We start from the raw sequence: 15,076 nt of genomic DNA, 5'->3' as shown, positions 1-15,076 counted from the left end.
CCTGTGTTTATCAGGCATCTCAGAGAAAAAAACTCTGATCTAAGATCTGCTCTCATCAGTTGAGTAATTGGATTCAGAGTAGGGATGCGCTGAAATGAAAAAAGGTCCCTGCAGGCACACAGACGCCCTCTGTAGCCTCAGTTCTTGAAATAATGAGAAAATTTGTCAGCCAAAGTGAAAAGTATAACTAAAAAATAATGGAATTCATTGCCTTGGATTATAAACCTGCTCTGTTGTTGAGGACGCTGGATTTCGTGGTGCAAACTGTAGCATACTGTAATCATTTTCAAGTTTATTGAATGTAAGCTGTTTTCATTTATTGTCAGCTCAGTTTTGTCTTATTGAAAGCAGATTTCTTGTTTAGTACGTTGATTCAAAAGCATAAATAAAATCTTTCAGTTTCGGTTTCAGCCAGGAATTGTCTGCTCGGCGCTTAAATCATTCATTTAAATGAATGTAAAAGGCATAAACTGATCCCAAATCAGCTTTTCATATAAATGTGGGCCACGTTTTGGAAATAACTGATTGAATGAAACAGAGTGAATGAATGTTCCTAGAATGGTCAATGCACAATATTTTATTCTTTTAAACCCCCCCCCCTATTTTTAAACAAAGTATATATAAATATACATATATATAAATCTATATTGTATATATCTTTATGTGTATAGGCTCATAAGAAGAATAACTGGAGTAAAATGTATCAAGCTCACTTTAACAGACAGTACTGGAATAGACGCAGCAGTCGAGCTCTTCTCTTGAAACCCCAGTAAATATGAAGGCGCTCCAGCTTTAGGAGACTATATGAATGATGTCGTTTACCTTCACTTTCTTGACCGACAAGAGAAGCATCTCTCCTGTCTCGGACGCTAAAGCATCTGAGTGACCGTTACTGAAGAACACTAACCTTAAAAGGAATGAAAGACAAAGTAAACCTGTTCCTGTTACTCATATGAAGAATGTATATGCTTGCTGTGCTGTCGTACTAACATACAGGTAGTTGCTTGTTACCGAAACTTAAGTGTACATATTTTTCAGTACTTGAGATGTTTTTTTTTTTTATATATATATAATAATTCTGAAGTCAAGTCCGTGCCTGGGCTTTTTTCTGTGCTGTGTGCTGTGGGAAGCTTTTTTTTTACAGTGCGTCGGAGCAGCCAGACGTTTAAATGGACAAAGCGAGAATGAAGTTGTTTTATATTTCTACAGGATTTGGGTAGCAGGTGCTTTAAGCACCGCCGCTCGTCCTTTATACTGGTACCACACTAACTGTCAACATCCTTCTGCATAACTGGAGTGCAGGCATGGCGGGAAGAGCCGTCGGATCACAGAGTCGTATTCGCTTATGAAGAAGTGCCTCGTTCAGCTGATCTCGGGAACAGGAAAGGGTGCCATTTTTTGTTGCTCTCGTCACTGATATGGAAGGATGTTGTGAAGGACCGAAGACCCCATTGGAGATAATTCTACATTTTTATACAAAACGATGCATCACACAAACAGTGCTTCCACTACTTAAGCCTTCCAGTCGTCTTACGGGCTGCCACTGGTCCACTATGTATTATTTTTACACTCACTTTGGGGTTTTATTTAGATGGTAAATTAACTGTATATATATATATATATATATATATATATATATATATATATATATATATATATATATATATATATATATTTTCTTTTGTTTTTGTTTATTTTTTCCGTTCCCTTGGTCCAAAGTTGAATGCGACCAGTGCAGCGACCTGTGGGAGGTTGGCGAGGCTGGGACAGTGTGCATGACGTCATGCTTCTGTAAGCAAGTTCCATCTTGCCTGTATGACAACCAAATGCAAAACAAAAAGGAAGAAAAAAAAAACACTGGAAATAAATCATCTTTTTATGAAATAGTGTTTCCATTATTGCGTCCTTTACGTCAGGTTTGCTGTTGTGCTGTTGCTTACGCTGGTATTTGTTTCTCAATTTCATGTTCAGAAGCCTCAAATGCTGTGAATACTGTTCAGTAGACTACATGTCTTACAGCTAAGGCCCAGTCCCATTTCTTATTTTTACCCCTGCCCCTTGTTTTCGAGTGTCACTTTGCCCTTTGGAACTGAGTCACAGGGTAGTGGTTGAAATCTTCCCTCTGAAATGGGGCCCTCAAATAAAAAGAGCATCACTTCATTAACAGCTACTAGCGTTGCTCTGTAGGCGACCCTGCCAGTCTGCAGTGACAGCAGAGGAGGGTAAAGTTCAGCTCCTCACTGCTGGGCTTTAGTTACATTTAGGGCATCATATGCCTTCAAAGAGGGGGGCAATTAATTATTATCACCCACCCCTAATTCTTCAGTGATATGAAGCTGAAGTCAGATATTCAGCAGCTTCTCGTTCGAATTTTCCACCTTAAATGGAGCAGCAGTTACATTCTGGAGCTTCAGGCGTCAGAACTGCTGCACCATTTAAGGTGGAACGGGAAATTTAGCGAGCTAGCTACCGAGACATCAGCATACTATTAGTGTTTTTTATGCTTGTTATGAAGAAAAGGAGCATAATACATTGAAACAACATTAACCTGAGATAATACAGTGTTTATTGTAATTTTTAAACTGAGAAAATTCTCACATTGGTGGGTTTCTTTGGTCTCTCGCTCAGCCGTCTTGCCGGTTTTTCTTTTTTTCCCATAACTCTCTGTTAGAGGTTTTTCAGAGACACTTCAGTTTGGAGGACGATGTAGCCCTAGACATGAACGTGCAAAACATAGGGGTAGGGCTAAGTGGTAGGGGCAAAGTGTGAAATGGGACTGGGCCTTAGATTCTGAGGCTCCAGGCAAAAGACAGGAATGGACCCCTTAACGCACATTGAGGGTCTGGTGCGTTTTGTAACTCATAGGCAAGAAGTGGTTCATTCAGAATATTTGAATGTGACCCTGTTGCTGGATTTGACAATGACTCGAATATTGAAGAACATTGGGATAAAAAAGCGACAATTCTGGTTCTTAGTCTGTTCCAGCTTAGCAAATCTCAGAAACACTAACTATTGTGAAGCACATTGTGTATCAAGGAATATCTTCAGGTTTCGTGTCGTAATTCTGTATCACCCACCTTTAGTTTAAAGCCCCCAGCATTGGGCTGTGGAGCAGTGGAACTGTGTTCTTTGCAGTGATGGAGCTCCATCCAACACCTTTGAGATGAGTTTGTGATCCAGAACTGACCATCCAACATCAGTACCTCACCTCACTAATGCTCAATCAAATCCTCACAGCAATGTTCCAACATCTAGTGTAAGCCTTCCCAGAAGAGTAGAGGCTGTTACAGCAGCAAAGGAGGACAAACTCACTATTAATACCCTTCATTTCAGAAGAAACGCTGGATCAGCAGGTGTTTACAGACGTCTGGACGTGAATCAATGAATCGGACATTTGATTCTTTGAAACGGATTGTTCTAAAGAGTCAGTTCTGAACAATGAATCAAAGTTCCTTTCAGTGCTTGATGTGTACCCCCCACCCCCCATATTTAGGGTCTACAAAAGGGGGATTGGGGGATGTTTTTCCTTTTCTTCTCTGTTTCTGGGAGCAGTATGATGTGTCAGAATAGTCAATGTTGACTTTAATGCTGAAATGCTAATTTAATATGATATTATTTATTAAATTTAATATATATTTAATATAATAATGACTAATTTTCCCAAGATTTTGAGATACTTTGTCAAAAAACATAGTAACTCTGATAGAAAGAGGATAGTGGGCCACTGTTGGCCCACTGAAGGCAAAGCCGGCAGCCCCCTGGCTTTTTGCTCAGTGTTTTGCGGGAGACCCGCTGGTGATTAGACAAAATCCCACTTTTTCGCTGACTCTGCACTCACAGTCCAATTTACATAGCTTTCCTTCATTTCCTTCTTTTGTTATGCTTTCTAAATTAGTCACTAATTTAAACTGCAATATAATAAATAAAGGTGGTTATACAGCTGTAATAAACCTTACACAGGTCAGAAACAACATTCCACCAAATTCATTTTATATTAGACCATCACTTCTCTGACCATTGATTTCTCTCTTAATTGTTTGTAATATTTGTCTCAGTTTATTTCTGTGTGTGTTTAAATTCTGTTTGAGGAGATTAAAAACACGTTAGACCAGCAGTGGTTTATGGTCAGCAGGGTGCCGACCTTATAAGGCCAGGGGACCAATGTATGCTCACTATCTAGGAAGGAATTATTTCAGGATTATCAGTCATTCTTTTGATTTGAGTCAAGTTTTTGTCAATATAAGTCAATATTTTGACAAATCAGTATTTTGAGGTACTGAGGCAATATTTTGAGGAAACAAGTAATTATTTGGACATAGTCAGCATTTTGGGAAAATAAGTCATTATTTTGAGATGCTGAGTTAATATTTTGAGAAATTAAGTCATTATTTGGACATAGTAAGTCAGTATTTCAGGAAAGTAAGTCATTATTTTGAGATGCTGAGAGAATATAGTGAGAAAATAAGTCATTATTTTCAGATAAGTCATTATTTAGACATAGTCAATCAGTATTTTTAGAAAAAAACTAATTAGTTTTCACAATATTTTGAGAAAATGTCCGTAGTCAAAATTTTGACACAGTCAATATTTTGAGGAAATAAGTCAGCATTTCACGAAAATACATTACTATTTTGAGATTTTTTTTTTTTATTATTTTTTTTTATTTATTTATTTTGACGAGTCACTGTTTAGACTTGGCAGGTCAGTATTTTTGAAACCTGAGAAAGGAAGTCATTATTTTGAGAGTTCAGTATTTAAGTAAGTAATGATTCCGAGACAGTAATATGGAAGGAGGAAAAAACAGGTCAACACTCAAAAAAGGTCTTTAAGGTTCTTTAATAAAGGGAAAAAGGTCTGTTTAGAACCATGAGTTCTATACAGAACCGTTTATTGCTGAAATGGTTCTTTGCTTGGTAAATAACACGGTCTGTTCTTACAGGCCTGACATGGTAACAACAGCAGAACCCTGCCTGGTGCTGTATAGAACCAGTACAGAACCTGTACAGAACCAAGTTCCATATAGAACCACATACAACACGTTCTCCATCAATCTGAAGGACCATTTCAGCATGAAATTGTTCTGTACAGAACTCGGGGTTCTAAATAGAACCACTGTCTTTACTAAAGAACCCTTGAAGAACCAGCTTTGTTTTAGAAGTGTAGTTCAGTAACGGAACTACCTGCGGGCTCCACACAGCAGCGTGGCGTCATCGTCACAGCTCACGCGCATTTGAGGAAAGAGCGCTGCACGAGCACCTGGCAGCCAGGGGGAGGAGACAGCGCGCGCCCCGAGAGAGAAAGTTTCGAGCGCGAGGCATGTGCTGCTCGTGCCTGTGCGCGTCTGGCTGAGTGTAGTTTCTGAGCGTTATTCAGTGCTAAAGAGGGTCTCTGAGGGTCTCAGAGCAGCTCCGACTGACTGACAGAGGAGATGGAGAGGCGCACAGCCGCGGAGGAGGAGGAGGAGGAGGAGGAAGGCGGTTCAGGAGCAAGTGTGGATGATGAAGTCCAGCTGCAGCGCCTGTCCTGCTCACCGGAGCTCTACACAGCGGCCAAGTTCAGCCTGGCCGCCTATGTGCTCTGCTGGACTCTGCTGGCTCTGCTCCAGGTGCGTCCTTCTAACCCGGCACTCTCACACTCCTGCAGCAGCAGTACACTCTCAAAAAAGAGGGTTCTTAAAGGGTTCTTCAGTAAAGAAAAGGGTTCTATGTAGATCCATGAACACTCAGAGAGCCCTTCGCATGATTAAAGGGTTCTTTGCATTCTTCAGACTGATGGAGAATGTGCTGCATAGAACTTTTCGAAAAGGGGTTCTATATAGCACCCAAAAGGGTTCTTGTATTGTACCAAGCTTGCATAACAATAGAAGAACTGGGTAATTCTACAGAAGCGTCCAGTTTTGTGTCCCTAGCCTTTACAGATATATTACACTTAAAAAAACATGTTAGGGTTACAATTTATTTATATTTTAATATAAAATTAAGTTATTTTAACAAGTACACCTTCTTGAGCCTCAATTTAGCAATATTGGTTTTTAAACCAATTATCGTTGTTGAAGAGCTCGTCCCCACAGTCATGTGTGAAGGCTGAGGCCATATTTTGAAGAAGAAAATGAATTTTTCTGCAATTTTAACTGCAATAATCTATACATGACTATGGAATATATAAATAAAGAAAACAAATGGCAAATAAGTATTATAAAATATATAATGAAAGTTGTCCCCAGGAGTCGTGGTGTCACTGGTGTTACCGTGTAACAAACAATCTCCTATTTTGAAATAAAAGTCACACTGATGACATCACTTGACTTCCTTTTACCTGTTTTCTGAGGATCTATGAAGAAAAGCACATGGTGAGTCCACTGTGTCTTTCAGTTGTCAGAGATTTTCTCATTTAGCTCATGATTTCATATGAAGCTTTTAGCTGAAGTCACTGGTGTGACCGACTTTATTCTGACTGTGAAAAAATAGAACACAAATGGATTAAATGACATATTTTAGTGGATATTCCATGATTGACAGCATGTGGTTTGATGCTCTGTAGCTGTTATTTTGTAAAATGCATTGTTCATTAAAAATGTCTCTGGTGTTTCCTTTCTTATGTGTAACACCAAAGAGGATCGGTAACACCAGTGACTCTTATGGAGAGATAGAAAAGTGGACGTTTCTGTAGAATGACCCAGCTCTTTTCGAAGAGGTTCTAAATAGAACCATCGTCAGCACATTCTCCATCCATCTGAAGATCTATTTTGTGATACAGAGAACCCTTTAATCATGCAGAGGGTTCTTTGAGTGTTCATGGTTCTATATAGAGCCATTTTCTTAACTAAAGAACCCTTGAAGAACCATCTTTTTTAAGAGTGCAGGGTTGTTGTTATTATACTGACAGACAGAGGTGGGTATGGCAGTCTGAGCCATTGTTTTGGTGACAATGACTCAAGTTAAATTATCTTTCAAATAAAACAAAAAACAACTTGAATAGAAGCATCAAAAGGAATTCCACTGATATTTTTTTGTGTATGATTCAGTGGTTGAGAGGTAAACAGAGTCATTCAGAGTGGTTTGGTGTGAAATGGTTCACTGTAGAGAAACTTACAGACTCAGATGTCTTGACTTCATTCTCAGCACTGCAGTAACACTGATGTGGTGGTGGTGTGTTAGTGTGTGTTGTGCTGGTCTGGGTGGATCAGACACAGCAGTGCTGCTGGAGTTCTTTGCTGGAGTGCTGATAATGATCCACCACCCAAACAGTACCTGCTCTGTGAGGGTCCATGGGGGTCCTGACCACTGAAGAACAGGGTAAAAGGGGGCTAACAAAGTATGCAGAGAAACAGATGGACTACAGCCTGTAACTGTAGAACTACAAAGTGCACCTATATAGTAAGTGGAGCTGATAAAATGGACAATGAGCATAGAAACAAGGAGGTGGTCAGAATGTTATGCCTGATCGGTGTACATTATTATATGCAGTATTGTGTGTGAATGTGCTGACGTTGTATTTAGGCTGCCTATTTTTGTTTTTCCTTACATGGTCATGTCTGTCACACCTGTCCTTTGTCATGTATAAGCTGTATAAGAGTCCAATCTAGGGATCAGTTCAGCTATAAAACTGTGTCAGTCCATCATTTCACAGGCTGGCGAGGTGTCAATTCTCCAGACATACGGTTAGCTCCCCGGTGTGGGGCGGGGTTTAGATTCTTTAGTATATTCCAGCATATCGCTGATGTCGGAAGAAAACCTTGTGTCTCCAAAATGGTAACTTTACAGAAGAAGGACAAAACATACTTTACTTTTAATGTAAGTCAATGGAACCAGATTTTTTTCCAAGTCATTTTGGGTCGTTTCTTTTGGTCCATTCTTTTTGAAATTTACACACAATGTAAAGAGCGACAGGCATTTTCAGATTCTGGCAAAAACTGAAAAATGTCAAAAATGAAGGTAAAAGGTTTTCTTCTGACAGCGTATATAAGATTTGACCCTGATTTTAACGAGACATCGTAGACGGACATGCAGTGTCTTGCCCAGGCTGTCCCCAAAAGGCTCTTTTCATCATCCTCTGTGATGACAAACATGTGCACGATCATCCGGTTCTCATTCTTCCTTTTCAAACTGAGCATAAAGTATTTCTTCATCTGTTTTGTATCTGAGCGTTTAGAACATCAGTGATTTACTTGGTGCTCATGAAATGATCCTGAAATGCCTGAATGACGGCCTGCAGCTCTCTGGCCTGAATCGAATCGAATCAAAGCTTTATTTGTTCAGCACTTTTCATACAAACATTGGCGTGTAAAGTGCTGTACAGATTGACACGCAGTTAAGATAAAGCGCAAACAATGTTGGAGGCCTGTTTAGAAACTTCCAGTAAAAGAGCCAGAAGTCCAAATGAACCAATGTGAATGGAGTGGAACGTTCTAGAGACTTCTAGGAGGAGAACTATCACACACAGCCACAGGCGTTTGTTAAGTTGGTGCTTTGGGTTTGTTTGTTTATGTAAGCCATTGATTTATAATGTGTCAGTAATCAGCAGTGTAAATGAACCAGTGACAATGGCGGAGAACATTCTAGAAGAGTGGGAATAGAGAGCGTTCTAGAACAGTGTGAATGTAAGAGATAATTCTTGAATGGTGTGAATGATAGGAAAACGTTCTGTAACAGTGTGAATGGAGGTGAACATTCTAGAACAGCATGAATAGGGAGAACATTCTAAAGCGGTGTGAATGAATTATAGCGTTCAAGAACAGCATTAAAGCAGGACGTTCTAGAAAAGTGCGAATGGGTATTCTAGAGCAGCATGCATGGTGGAGAACTGTCTACAACAGTGAATGGTCTAGAATAGTGTGAACGGAGAAGAACATTATAGAACAGAACATTTTAATATGGTGCCAGTGGAGGAGAACATTGTAGAACAGCGTGAATGGAGGAGAACATTCTGTGTGAATGGAGGAGAACGTAGTAGAGCAGTGTGAATGGAGAACATTGTAGAACAGTGTAAGTGGATGAGAACATTCTAATACGGTGTCAATGGAGGGGAGCAATGTAGAACAGTGTGAATGGAGGAGAACATTGTAGAACAGTGTGAATGGAGGAGAACATTGTAGAACGGCATGAATGGAGGAGAACATTGTAGAACAGTGTGAATGGAGGAGAACATTTTAGAACGGCATGAATGGAGGAGAACATTGTAGAACAGTGTGAATGGAGGAGAACATTGTAGAACGGCGTGAATGGAGGAGAACATTGTAGAACAGTGTGAATGGAGGAGAACATTTTAGAACAGCATGAATGGAGGAGAACATTGTAGAACAGTGTGAATGGAGGAGAACATTGTAGAACGGCGTGAATGGAGGAGAACATTGTAGAACAGTGTGAACGGAGGAGAACATTCTAATATGGTGTCAGTGGAAGTGAACATTGTAGAACAGTGTGAATGGACAAGAACATTCTAGTATGTGTCGGTGGAGGAGAATATTCTAGAGCAGTGTGAGTGGAGGAGAACATTCTAATTCCTTGTCAGTGGAGGAGAACATTGTAGAACAGTCTAAGTAGAGGAGAACATTTCCAATTCAGTGTCAGTGGAGAGGAACATTGTTCTCCTCCATTCATGTTGTTCTACATTCTTATAAGGTGTCATTGGAAGAGAATATTTGTAGAACAACTTAAATTGAGGAGAACATTCTAATACGGTGTCAATAATGGAGAACATTGTAAAACAGTATGAAAGGAGCAGAACATTCTAATCTGGTCTCAATGAAGCACAACATTTGTAGAACAGTGTAAATGGAGGAGAACATCTAGTATGTGTCAGTGGAGGAGAATATTCTAGAGCAATGTGAGTGGAGGAGAACGTTCTAATACAATGTCAGTGGAGGAGAACATTCTAATACAATGTCAGTGGAGGAGAAGGTTCTAATACAGTGTCATTGGATGAGAACGTTCTAATATAGTGTCAGTGGAGGAGAACATTCTAATACAGTGTCAGTGGAGGAGAGCACTGTAGTACAGTCTAAGTGAAGGAGAACATTGTAGAGCAGTGCGAATGGAGGAGAACATTCTGGAGCAATGTGAGTGGAGGAGAACATTCTGATACGCTGTCAGTGGAGGAGAACATTGTAATACAGTGTCAATGGAGGAGAACATTGTAGAATAGTGTGAGTGGAGGAGAACATTCTGATACAGTGTCAGTGGAGGAGAACATTGTAGAATAGTGTGAGTGGAGGAGAACATTCTGATACGCTGTCAGTGGAGGAGAACATTGTAGAATAGTGTAAGTGGAGGAGAACATTCTGATACAGTGTCAGTGGAGGAGAACATTGTAGAATAGTGTAAGTGGAGGAGAACATTCTGATACGCTGTCAGTGGAGGAGAACATTGTAGAATAGTGTGAGTGGAGAAGAACATTCTAGAGCAAAGTGAATGGTGAAAATACATTCTAGAGCCTCAGATGAAACAGCATGTTCAGTTATAAGCTAACAGGCTGGTTTTTATGGCTGTCCATTCTTCCAGACCCCTCAGCCGAGTAGATGGTCACTAGGCAGGTCCAGATACTCGTGGAATGTGGTGCGTTTATGAAGGGTGCGTGTGATAAAGCCCTGACAGCAGGGACCCCCGGGCCAAACGGTCGAGTGCCTCAACAGGCCCCCTCTGACATCTGTGGTTCAGAGGTCAGACGTGTGAACTTGGGCCACAGCGCGCTCGGCTCATTAGCTCTGTCTGAGGGAGGAGGTCTCGGAGAGGGCGCAGAGGGAGCTGCTGGAGCTCAGCAGGCGGAGAGGAGCTGCCTTTACCTGTTTACTGTCACACTGTCACATCTAATGAAGTCTATGAATTAAAACTGTATTCATTTTAAGGGGAATTCTAGGGATTTGAGTGCATTTATTCACTGCAAAGTACATTCTAGAGAAACATCTAGAGAAGCCAGCCGTGTTAGTGATGGGAACCAGGGGTCACAATGTCTACAACAGTGTAAAAGTAGCTGTTACATTTTCCAAACACTCTGCATGACTTTGTTTAATGTTAAGGCGGAATTATGGGGGGAAACTTGGAAATTCCCTTAAACGTAACAAAATATAGCGTGACTACAAACCGTAATTTAAATTGTCGCTGAATTGGTTTTTTATTTATTTCTTTCTGAACTTACTTATTTTTGTTACTGTGTTTTTTTCTACATGACTGAAGAGGCTGTTAGCCCATGAGTTTATCACCGCTGTCAGAACAAAACCTTGTATCTCCAAAAAGGTACCTTTACAGGGAAAGGAAAAACATTCTTAACTTTTAATAAAAGTAAATGAATAAATAGTTTTTCCAAGTAGTTTTAGACCACTTCTGTTGGTCTATCATGAAATTTTGTCATAAAAGGGTAGCCGGCCTGTTCAAATTAAGTCAAAAAATGAAAAACGACAAAAAGTGGAGATGTGAGGTTTTGTCCCCACAGCAACATTGTACAAATAATGTGATCGAGCAGCCTTTGCTTTGGCCTACTTAAGCAAACTCGAGGTCTGTATTGCAGATGAAACAGGCTTATTTGAATTTCTAAACCTCCGAGCTTGTGGAAAATGCCAGACTCTCTCTATTCGTTACGCTAATTTGCATGGAAAAGCGAACACTTGCAGCAAAAGAGGAACGTCATGACCTCCTCCACTGTCCTCAACCTTTTCACTCTGTCTCTCTTTTCACAGAGGCTGAGGAGAAGCGCCGCTGGACCGCAGGTAAGTGCTTTCCCTCTTCTCTCCTTTGTCTTTTGCTTTGAGTGAAACCTGCACACCCGTGTCTGTTAGTTGTCTAAGGCTGTTTTCAGAGAAAACTGGGATGAATATGCCCTCTGACTGACTCGAGTAACCGTCTGCAGTGGATTTATGGAGCAGAAGGCAGGTTGTGTCTGAGCGTCACCTGTGCGCTATAATCGTTAGGCGGTTAGGGGGAGGAAGGCTTTACTTCTGTATGACAGCTCTAGGGAAGTATCTCGGGGGCTCTCCGCAGGTTCGGGCTTGTCTGATCTTCAGTCTGTGTGAGGCCTTGTCGGTGTGTATTCCGCATGAATGGGCTCAAATGGAGAGTGAACAGCGCAAGGTCGAAGAACATTTTGTCTGTTCTCTGATTTCTCTTCATCAGTTTATTTGTTTATTAAAACGTCCGTGTCTCACAGTGAGTGCGTTTACATGCACTCAATAATCCGATCATAATCGGATGTGTGCAGTTATCTGATTATTCATATGGCCATGTAAACTGCATACTCTTGATTTCTTAGGTTGGAGTAAGGTCTAAAGATCCGATTAAGAAATCTGATAAAGGTGCTGGATTTTATCTTAGATTTCTCAGTGAATCTTACTCTGATTTCTTCAGTCTGCTCTTGAGCGAAAACAGGCGGCGGTACTGGAAACAAGCAAGCAAAGTCGCCGTGAGACGCAGCAAAACACTTTTGGAGCGACACTGAAACCAAATACATGCTTGACGAGATGAAGGATTTGAATATTCTTCATCTTATAGATGATGTATGTTCATATTTTCAGGTAAAGTGGCGAAAAAAAAGCCACATCATGAAGTTCGAGTTTTACATTACGTTTTTGTCACGTCTTCTTCTGTGAGTTTGCTGGCTGGTTGTAAAGCAGAAATCTGATTACTGTCTGACTCATGTAGACCCAGAGTTTCCCCATTATCTGATTACTCAAGTGCATGTAAACGCGTTGGTCGGATTAATGACAAAATCTGATTTTCTGCAGTTATCACATTATTAAGTGCATGTAAACGCATTCAGTGACAGCAGATACAGGTCTTTGACTAAATTGTGCTGGACTTTTCAGGTATTCTTGAATAGTTTGTTCCTGCTTTCCTGACTAAATTATAGCTCTTGTCATTTTAACCAATTCCAGGTCCACCTGTACAGAGTTCAGCACTGACACAAGTGGTTGGGGCAAACAGCAACATACCACAGATGTGATGAAAGATGCTGGACCTCTGCTCTGTTTTTTAGAGATAAGGGTGTTGATATTGCGTTTCTACATTGTAGTTTACGCTGCATGCTTTTTTGTAACCAATTTTTCCGCCCAATTTAGTCTTTGACAGTTCCATCCTCTATAGGTCTCCCTCTGTCACACCATGCTAGCAAGCTGGCAGAGTAAAGGCTAGCACAAGCTTTTTCTGACATGATGTTGTACTAGCTCTTTTCAAACTGCTGCCAACACGGTGTCATTTTACAGCTCAACACGCTTGGAGGAGAACACCAACTGCTAATTCTGTTTGGGGGCAGTCGTGGGCTGGAGGATAGGTCGCCGGTTCGATCCCCAGAGCTGATAGGACATGACTGAACCCCCAACTGCTCCCCGGGCGCTGTGGATAGGGCTGCCCACTGCTCCGGGCAAGTGTGCTCACTGCCCCCTAGTGTGTGTGTTCACTAGTGTGTATGTGGGTGTTTCACTGCACAGATGGGTTAAATGCGGAGGTGAATTTCCCCGTTATGAGACTAACAAGGGTCACTTAACTTATGCCAGCTAACAGACCCCCATGTTGGCTAGCGTGGTGCTGAGTAAAGGGTGAGGGAGGATCATCAGACCCACCCTTCTTTCTGTTTTTATAGGTAAGGATAGTTGAGTTTGTATATTGCAGTTCACACTGCATTTTTTTCTATTTGTTCCCATTTTGGCCTAATTTATTCTTTGCTAGTTCCACCCTCTAGCTAGGTCTCCATTTATCACATGATGCTCGCTAGCTGAGAGGGTCAAGGCGAGCACCAGCTTCCTCTGATACACATGATGCACCACCATCTTCTCACAAACTGCTGCTAACACAGTGTCACTGTACAGCTCAACACGCTTGGAGGAGAACGCTAACCGCTAATGCTGTTACGTCAGCATCGTTCTTCACCATCTTTTTGTCTTAACTTAAGATCTGACAGGTCAAGATAAGATTTTTCACAAATTTGTATTACAGAAGCGAATCTGATCTTAATTTAAGAATCTTATAGCATCTTTTCTTAAAAAAAGTTAGGAAATCTTAACTTTCTTGATTGATGTCCACAATCAACTGTCGTGTCTGTTACCTAGCAACCGACCCTACGTGCACAGCTGAAATGTAAACACGTAATCAAGTTAGTTAGCCAGACAGCTAACATTAGAGTTAAGAATATTGTTTCAGCGCTTCGTGCTGCTTTTCCAGAGCGTCGCTGCTCCACAGTTTCAGTTTCATTTCCAAATGCTTTAGCCGAGCGCGCTAACGTTATTCCTCCTAATAAACACACACATTCAGCTCCGTCTCCTCATTATTCACCACCATCACTGTAATATTTCATCATCAACATTAACACACGAAGGTAATAAGAGGGACGGTGGAGATCGAGTCTGCAGCGTCTGTTAAACGCTTAAAAAAAAAAAAAACCTCAGTCAAAGCACCATTTTCAGTGCAGATAAATGTAGCATCATTAGTCTGGTTATAGAGAACTGTGTTGCCTGACACTGCATAAAACAGTAGAAACAGACAGTTAAAACAGAAGTTAAGAAGCTCTGGGGTTTATCTTAAAGTTAAGAAAATCTTTAGGATATTTTGGCAACTTAGGATGTTTCTGTAAAACCGTTTTCTTATCTGGAAATAAGAGATTATAGACTTAAGAACTGTTGTTCTGTAATAGCTTTTATCCTAACTTCAGTCTTAACTGAAGTTGCCATGACAACAAAGCAGATAAGATATGATCTCAGACTTAAGAATTTTCTGTAATATGGCCCCAGGCCTGGAACATGCCATCCTCCAGCGATAGGGCCGATGCTTAGAGGGTTGTAAGCCCACAGTATTTTTTTTCCGTTGCTTCACACTGCTAAGCAGCAATAGCATCATAACTGTCAGTCAGCTGTGCTGGCCAGATATCAACAATTCAAATTGTACAGGCAGTAACAGAAAAAAAACAGCACACAAATCCGGAGGCGTGAATAAGTGCAATAAGTATAACACGAATCCCCTTTAAAGTATTTCAGAGAGTCAGAAACCACATAAGCAGGTCTAGTAGAGATTACTTAACACTGTTTTGGGCAACTGTAATGATTTATGTATGCAATTAACACAAGGCTGGGCTATAAATGTCCATTACTTGTTGGCTA

Source organism: Colossoma macropomum, unplaced genomic scaffold, assembly GCF_904425465.1.
Source record: "Colossoma macropomum unplaced genomic scaffold, Colossoma_macropomum, whole genome shotgun sequence".
Classification (NCBI taxonomy): Eukaryota; Metazoa; Chordata; class Actinopteri; order Characiformes; family Serrasalmidae; genus Colossoma; species Colossoma macropomum.
Note: the sequence above shows the minus strand (reverse complement) of the source record.